The following is an 8905-nucleotide window of genomic DNA, read 5'->3' on the forward strand; positions in this document are numbered from 1 at the left end:
AAGATGCTAAAGTGGGGCTACTGATGCCCCCACTGGGACATGCCCTTGGGCCCTGGCCTCCATGTGCCCTCTCAGGCGCCACCCAAGGGAGAGTCCAGATCTCTGTCCCCATGCAGTGGTCTTGGCTTCACTCCCAGAAGGCCCCCGAGAGACCATGTTAGCCAGTTTGGCCTATGAGGTGCAGTCCAGGTGGCACCGCCTTCCCGGCAGAGGCAGCTGCCTCTAAGCCGCCCATGTCCTTGCTCTCCCTTCTTTGGGTGGGGGATGTCATGGGAAGTGGAGGGCACCCACCCCAAGGGTCCTGCTCCTGGAACTCTGGAGCTTGGCCAGTCTGGGCCTTGTAGTGAGACCCAGGGCAGGGGAGGGTCCTGCCCAGGGCCGCAGGTAATAAGGTAGAACTAAGATGCATGTCGCGTGTCCCAACTCCATTCACCTTTGTGTCCTACATGTCCAGGCCAGTGGTGGGTTTGTTCTCAGCTCTGTGACATGGAAGACTCAGAGGCTTCAGAGAAAAGGAGTTGGGCTCGGGAAGGGGCCAGCCCCTTACCTTCTCTCTCCCATTCCAGGACTGGGTTGGTGCACGAGGACCTGAAGTGCCCCGAGGCTGGCATTGCACCTCTAGCCCTGGAAGCCTCCCCAGGACTGAGTTTGGGGAGCCACAGGGCACAGTTGAGAAGGTTTGGGGTCTCCTGTGCAAAGGGAAGCAGCTCCTCAGGAAACTGGGCTCTGGGAAGAAGGAGTGAAAGCTGTGGCCCATCCTGGAGTGGCCCCGGGGGATCCCCAGGTCACTGGCTGTGGCTGGGCAGGGAGGCCCTGCCAGGCCCAGAACGCCTGTTCTTTGAGTTAACACTGTGGCTCTTGGATGGGAATCAAAGAGGATTGGTGAAGCGGGGAGGCTAGGTAGGTCTGGAAGGGTGCATCCTTGAGCTGGGCCCCTTCCCCCTGTAGGAGGGAAACTCAGCCCCACAGTGAGTAGCCTGACCGAGGTTACAGAGCACCCAGGAGACCAGAACCAGACTCAGGACTCTCAACTCCCTGTCCACCCGCCTAGTCTAATCCTACTTTCCCACCAACCAGGCTGTGTGGGTCCCTTCTTTGACCCTCTGTATACCCAGAATGGGACCCGGAGGGGAGAAGGGGCCTGTCCCCCCTTTCACTCTGGCTGTCCTGATCACAAAGTTTGCACTGGAGTCTCCCGAGGGGCGGTGGGCGGAGCCGTGTATATATGTACATACTCAGTGCCTCACTCTAGCCCCTCCATCTCGCCTCCACCGCACAGGCTGGGGAAGGAGAAGGCTGTGCCAAAGCAGGCCTGACCTCGCCCCGCCGTGCTCCACCCCTCCCTGCCCTGCCACCTGGCCCCGGTGTCACACGCCGCCCTCCCCAGAAACCCAGGGGACCAGGGGGCAGAAAGCAGGAGTTGGGTTTGCCTTATTTTGCTCATTGGATTCAACTTCTCTTTTGCATTGTTTTCCTCTGACCCCTGTGGGAGTCCAGGGGCTGAGAATAAGAACAGATTTATGCAGCTATTTTCATACATTCCCTGTTCAGAGTGGGTAGGGGCTTCTCTACCCTTGCCGAGCCGCCCATCCCTCACCCTGGCTGGGTGAGCGTCTCTCTGCATGTTTCCTTCGATGTGGTGGGAGGTTGTTTGACAGAACCCCACCTCCTCCCTGGTCTCCAGGGTTGTGGAATGGTGGAGGCATTTGTTTAAAAAGACATTTTATTATAATAAAGTCTATTTTCACAAAATCTATTCTGGAGTCTACCTGGGTAAAAGAATTGTGGCTGGAGGTGTCGTGATGGGACCTGGATTCATGGCTTTGGAACCCAGAAATTACTTCTACAGTGTGAAGGGGTATAAGCTAATTAACACCATATAGGTATTGAGTCCCTTTTGTTTGTTTGTTTGTTTGTTAGAGATAGGGTCTGACTTTGTAGTGCAGTCTGGCCTTACACTTACTATGTAGCCCATGCTGGCCTCTTGAGACAGAAGCAATCCTCCTGACTCAGCCTCCCTGAGTGCTGGGATTATAGACCTGCACCACCACACCTGGCTTGACTTCCATTTCTTTGCGGGGGGGATACTGGGGATTGGACTTGGGACTTTGCACTTGCAACTTAAACGGTAGAACCACTGAGCTAAATCTCTGGCCCTTGAGTTCCATTTCATTTTTCTTTTGCACCAGCGATTGAACTCAGGTCCTTGTGCTTGCTAATCAGGCAGGAGAACCACTGAGCTAAATCCCCGGCCCTAGTTCCATTTCTTAAGATTTGGCAGCTTCCTGAACTGCTGGACCATATATGTAGAGTCAGGGCAGGCTGCAGAGGGGAGAGACTTGGGAATGAGGAAGGAGGATGTATGAAGAGAATAGGCATTAATTTTATGGTGGTGGACTGAACTCAATATTGCCTTATTTTTTCCCCTACCGAATCCATGGGATAATAAAAGCGAGACAAACAGAACACATAAGCAAATACCATACAAAGTTCCATTTGAAAGCAAGACATGGGACTCTGTAGACAAGAGACAGCAGAGTTCTGGAAAAGGCAGAAAACAGATGAAGATCATGTTTGGAAGCCCTGAGCAGGCTGCAGGCAGGAAAGGTCTGCAAGGTGCTGCATGTCCTGGGGCAAAAGAGACTCTTGGGAGTATGACAGCCTGATTAGCTGGCGTTCCTAGTGGGGGGTGACCAAGCTGACTGACAGTTGCACATTCTCCTCTCCCCATGGGCCAGGGGCCAAAGGTGAGATGTCTGTGTGCAGGTGAGAACAGCGGAGGTGACAGATGGATCAGAGACTGGGCTGTGCTTTGGTGCCTGGTGACATCTGGCAGAAACGTGAAGCGTCGCTGCCTACATGAGCATACTGCGCCTTCTTGCCTGTCGCACTCAGCTCCAAGACAAGGCAGCAGTTCCTACCCAGCTGTCTGGCAGGGACTCTCAAATACAAAGGTGAGGACAAAGGCTCGGCAAGTTTGGGAAACATTAAGAGACAAAACCAGCAGGACTAGGGTATAGCTCAGTGGTACAGCACTTGCCTAGCAGGGTGAGGCCCTGGGTTCTATCCCTAGCACTGAAATAAATAAATGAAAAAATATATATGTATTAATCACTATGTGTTTGCCAAATCTGGAGAATTTTCAACCATTATTTCTTCAAGTATTTTCTCATATCTTGGTTTTTCTCTTTCCTCTTTCTGGGACTTGAGTCAAACGGAGCTTTCCTGAGCGCCTCCCCCCACCACGGTATATTCTGATTCTCTAAGATTCTTGGCTTTCTGGGATTTATTTACTTTGTTCTGGGATGCATTTCTTGTGATTATGCCTGCAGCTGGGCCCAGGCAATGGGAAGACCAAAAAGAAAAGAAAAAGAAAAAAAAAAAAAAGGGCAAAACCCCCATATTTCTGGGAGCACAGCGCCCCTGTTGGAGAAGAAGTTACCCTCATGGGCTGAAGCTCCTGGCCAACTTTGTTGCCTGCCATTGCCATAGAGTTGCTTGAGAGCTAGGGTGCAAGATAATGGAGAAAGGAAAAGAAAGGAAATTAGGGATTTCTGTATTCTCTGAACATCAGGAGATCTCTTTCCTGTCCCTTAAGTAAAAAATAGATGCTTTTCTTTGCGCTTCCTGCTGTGCCTACCAAATGTTCACCTTCTTCTCAGGTTGCTTTGGGTTCAGGTTAGGGCAAACCAGAGAAAAAATTCATAAGCTCATTGCTCCTTGGTTGATATGTAAAGTATATTCCTCTTCCCTAACCTGCCTGCTCTGACTTACTTTCAGAGTCTTCATGTAGTTTTCTCTGTGCTCTCTAAGCAGAGTTATAGCTACAGTCATTGAGACTGGAGTGTCTCTCTCCCAGGATCACAATTTTGATTGCATTGAATCTGTATATCACTAGACAGGAACTGATATTGTCACGATACTGAGTCTTCTGAGAGCTGGGCATGGTGGGGCACGCCTGTCATCCCAGCATTTGGGAGGCTGAGGCAGAAGGATCACAGCGAGTTCAAGGCCAGCCTGAGCTGCATTAGTGAGACCTTGTCCCAAAAAAAAGAGGAATCTTCTGACTTATAAACAAAGTATATCATCCTTCCATTTATTAGCTCTTTAATTTCTCTTAGAAATGTATTGTAGTTTTCAGTACAGATATACACATCTTTTGTCATTTTTCCCTAAGCACCTCCTATTTTGGATGCTATTATGTGATACTAATTGAAATTTCAATTTCTGATTATTGATAGTGCATAGAAATGACTGATTGGTTTTTTTTGGCCTTGTATAATGTGACCTTGCTAAACTCATTTGCTAGTTCTAGTAGTTGTTTTGTATGTTCCCTAGAATTTTCTATATAAATGACTGTATATAAACAGACAGTTTTAATTCTTCCTTTCAAATGCTGATACATGTAATTTCTTCTTCTTATCTTATTGAATTGCACAGAATCTCCAGTATTATGCTAAACAGAAATGGCAGGAGCAGACATCTCTGCTTGGTTCTGATACATACATATATATATATTTTTTGGGGGGGTACTGGGGATCAAACTTGGGACCTTGTGCTTGAGAGGCAGGTGGTGGCAGCCCTGAGCTAAATCTCCAGCCCTGCCTGGTTCTGATCTTAAGGAGAAGGCATTCAGTATTCACCATTAAGTGTGATTTTGATAGTATAGGTAAATATAGATAGCCTTCATGAAGTTTGAGGAAGTTCCTTCTATTAGTTTTAGAGAGATTTTTTAAAAAAAATTTTAAGTTAGTAATGAATACTAGATTTTGGCAAATGGGTTTTCTGCATCTAATGAGAAATCATATGGGTTTTCTTTCACATTTATGACAAATTGCATGGACCGATTTTTTTTTTCATTGATTGATCTTTAAATGTTAATCCTCCTTGCTTTCCTGGGATAAATTCCACTCAGTTACAAGAAGGGAAGAGGTTGAAAGCTGGGTGACATGTGCCCTTCTTGTTGAATTTGTGGTGGATATATAAAAGGAAGATGAGGGAGTTGTAGGGAAGATGACAGAATTCATCCTCTCTGTCTCTTCCCTACACTCAACTGGGGGACCTTATCCACTAGAGAATCTCCTCTGCTTACTCCCATCTAGGCAAGAACTTCCCCTCAGTCATAAGGACTCTGGACCTCAGGGCAAAGCTGGTTCCACTCCCTGACCTGGCCAGGGTCCTGCACCCCTGTTTAAAACCCCTCCCCCAAACTGCCACTGGCCTGGAGGAACAGTTCTTCTGCCTCATAGTTGCTACAAGACGGTAGCCAAGCTGAGGAAGGCAGTGTGATGTGGAAGAGGGGTCCTTGTAAGCACCTCCTATCCTGCTGTGTCCGCTCCCCAGAGTCAGCCTCCTGGAAAGCCAGAGCTTTCCACAGTTCTAATTTTGTTCTTCAACAATTTCATTTTCATGTCTGGAGCATCTCCATGGTCGGGTTGGGTTGATGGTGACTGCAGCCCATGTTAATTTGGCTTTGCTTGAAATAGAGGTGGGCATCTGGATTTCAGGAACTGGAAGTCTGTGGGCAACAGAAAACTTGGCAGCATTACTCTGTGAATAAAAATAATAGAACAATATTTCTCCAGAACTGAACTGAAAGAAATCTGACCTTTCATTTTACCCTTTATCAAAATATTAGTCATGTTATCCAAGCTTCCCACAGGGGTACCATGGACACCAGTGTCATCCTTTCAGTCTCTATTTGGTTTCATATTAAGAAACCAATGTAAACATAACCCAAAGCCACTGATTGGGTAAAGGAAAACAAACTTTTCTGCTTTGGGAGATTGAGATAAAAGAACAGATTATTAGTTGTTCCATGATAAAAAATATTATTTTCCTAGTAAAAAATGCAAACCCAGGGTACTACGTAAAAAATAAGATGTTTCATTCATTTTCCAGAAGTAAACACTTTTGCTAGGCTTTTGTGCCTTCTTGTAGAGTCTTCTATACATATTTAAATACATGGTGTATGTATGCATGTGTGTTGATATTTTGTAGAATTGCAATATGCTGTATGGAATGTAACTAGCACTTTTGGCCACATCTCTTTCCATTTTGCTAAAATATATCTCCTTCATTATTTTTAAAGGCATCATAAAACACCATTAGGTGGATGTACTGCAATATGGCAAAACAGTTTTGATAGGCATTTGGCTTGTTTCCAGTCTTTTTGGTTGTTGAAGTGAGGCAGAAATGAAAGTGCTTGTGTGGGTGTCTCTATGCTTTCCTCAGAACACATCTGAAGGATAATTCCTACCTGGAAGTAAAATTGCTGAACGATAGCATTTGGGAGTTGGACTGACCTTGTCATAGTGCCCACCCTCTGGCATAGGTCCAAACTACATCTATTTTTTTCACATCTGACTAACACTGGATTTATACATTTTTTTTCTTTAAAGTAGTCTGATTGATAAAGATAATATTTATGTATTTATTCATTTATTTTCAGTGCCAGGCCTTGGATTCAGGGCCTCGGGCTTGTACCACTGAGCTACATCTCCAGCTAATTCTTTTTTATTTACATGAACTTAATCTTTCTTTCCTCTAAAACAAATTAATTAATTAATTTGCAATACCGGGGATTGGACTCAGGCTTTAATTTCAACTTTTTAATCTCAGGTTCTGGGGACTGAACCCAGTACTGAGCTATAACCATAGGCCTTTTAATTTTTAAATTTTTTATTTTTGAGACAGAGTCTTGTTGAGTCACTAAATTGTCCAGGGTAGGCTAAAACTTGTGATCCTTCTGCCTCAGGCTCACAAAATGCTGGGATTACAGGCAGGCCTCACCATGCCCCAAACCTTTAATGGTTTTAAGGAAAAAAATGCAAGATTTTACAAATTCTGTGGGGAGGTTAATAACTAGATTTATTACAACTTTCAGAAAGGAAGTACTTAGGAACAAACCTAAGCAAAATGAACAAGTCCTTCATGGGTAAAACAATAACATTTCAATGAAGCATATAAAAGAAGACAAATAAATGGAGTGATACACTGCATTGCTCAAGAATGTGAACTCCAGGAGAGTGTGGTGCTACATGCCTGCAATTCCAGCACTCTGAGAGGCTAAAGCAGGAGGATTGAAAATTTGAGTCCAGCCTGGGCAATTCAGTGACTTGGTGAGAACTTATTTTCCACAAAAAAGGCTGGAGTTGTAGCTCAGTGTAAATATGGATTAGGCACCGTGTCACTGAACTGTATAGTGAGAACCTGGGTATATGTATATATGTCCATCCAGGTATTAAGTATAAAATTAAAAATTAAAAAGTTAATAAAAATTAAACGCTGGAGATTGAATCCAAAGCATTGTATGTGAAACAAGAGCTCTACTACGGAGCCCTCAGGTTTAAAAAAGATTTTGAAGAAAAAAAATTAGAGATTTATGGGCTGAGTGCAACTAGTGTGTCTGAACAGTCACTGTCTCTACCTCCTCTCCTCTGTAGCCTTCTGGTCTCTCTCTCTCTCTCTCTCTCTCTCTCTCTCTCTCTCTCTCTCTCTCACACACACACACACACACACACACACACACACACACACACACGGGCACACAGAGGAAACCTGGCTGTAATCCCAACTGAATTGTTTCCTAAACAGCATTGAGAAAGAACGAATGGTTTCGTAAGCAGTAATAGCCAAGAGGGCCCGTTATCCCGCAGGCAGTTAGACTAAGCCCTGGGGTGAGGACGTTTGGAAAAGCTTAGTGGAGAGAAGGACAGAGAGTGTGCGCAGTTGGGTGGGGCTCCCTCCCTTGGCTGCAGTCTTGGGGTATAGCAGTTCCAGCAGAGCCCTCCAGAGGCCCCAGGCGGCGCTCCTTGGAGCATGCGCATTGCCCAGCACAGAACAGCACGGGCAAGGGCTCAACAGGTACTTGCAGACAGAGTAAGTGATTGAATATAAGGTCAGGAATAAGTGCGGAGGCCACTGGGTAAAGAGCATTGGTTTGGAAGTCAGAGGACCTGACATCGAGGTTTTTCTCAACTGTGCCACAACGTCACCTGTGGCAAGTTCATTCTTTCTCTGGACTCCCTTTTTATCGTCCCTGCTAGGAAGGGCTTGCATTAAATGTCTCTTGAGTGTTGGCTGTCCTTTAAAAGACTAAAAGGACAGTAATAATCAGGGTTGCTGAGGGCGATGGGGAACAGATGTTCTCACGCGTCGTGGTGGAGGAATGAGATACAATCTTCAGGAGGCCTCTGACAATAAATATCAAGAAGCTTTAAAACAGGGTGTGCCCAAACACGCAACAATTTTAAGACTTGTTGCCTTAGGAAATAACTGAAGATGTGGCTGGGGATTTAGCTCTATTGATGTTCATCCTAGTACTGTTTATAATAATGAAAACTGGAAACAACCCAAGTATCTAACAAGAAATAATGAGGTTAATGAATCATATAAAATATGCAGACATAAAAATAAAGTAAACCCACATTTATTGACATAGATGTTTAGGCTAAAATTGTTCAGTATTAAATGCAGGTTATAAAATGATATTTAAAGTTGTTATCACTGTTTAAAAATATGTATATATGATCAAATTATTAAGTAGGATATTGGTAAGTGGTGGGATCGTGGGAAATTATTTTCCTTCCTACTGCTTATTTATGTGAAAAAACAATGAGAAACCTTGAAAGAATTTACCTACAATCTCACTTGATTATAAGCAATTTCAATGTATTTTTTTTTGTCTATTTGTCTTTTCCAACGTCTCATCAATTAAAATACATTGCTCGTAGACTTAAAATTTTTTTTCAAAAGCCTACAAAATTCTGGAACCTTCTTCACAAAAAGCCACTTAAGTTTACATACGATAGGGCAGGGGATTTAGCTCAGTGGTTCCAGCACCTGCCTTGCAAGTGCAAGGACCCAAGTTCAATCCCTGGTTTAAAAAAAAAAAAAAAAAAAA

At 44.6% G+C, this 8905-nt stretch overlaps 1 protein-coding gene and 1 long non-coding RNA gene across 2 annotated transcripts in view; one reads left to right on the plus strand and one right to left on the minus strand.

Moving 5' to 3' along the window:
* The window catches only part of Tspoap1 (TSPO associated protein 1), a 25119-nt gene extending 24476 nt beyond the window's left edge, over positions 1-643 (plus strand). The window contains 1 exon segment of the mRNA XM_010620248.3: positions 567-643. The gene's annotated coding sequence lies outside the window, so the exon portion shown is untranslated.
* Positions 644-4876: 4233 nt separating this feature from the next.
* The window catches only part of LOC104859570, an 8180-nt gene continuing 4151 nt past the window's right edge, over positions 4877-8905 (minus strand). Inside the window, exon 3 of the long non-coding RNA XR_779438.2 lies at positions 4877-5518. This is a non-coding gene — a long non-coding RNA (uncharacterized LOC104859570). The remainder of the gene's footprint in view (positions 5519-8905) is intronic.

This window comes from Fukomys damarensis, unplaced genomic scaffold (assembly GCF_012274545.1).
Source record: "Fukomys damarensis isolate Sample0158 unplaced genomic scaffold, DMR_v1.0_HiC HiC_scaffold_13, whole genome shotgun sequence".
Lineage (NCBI taxonomy): Eukaryota > Metazoa > Chordata > Mammalia > Rodentia > Bathyergidae > Fukomys > Fukomys damarensis.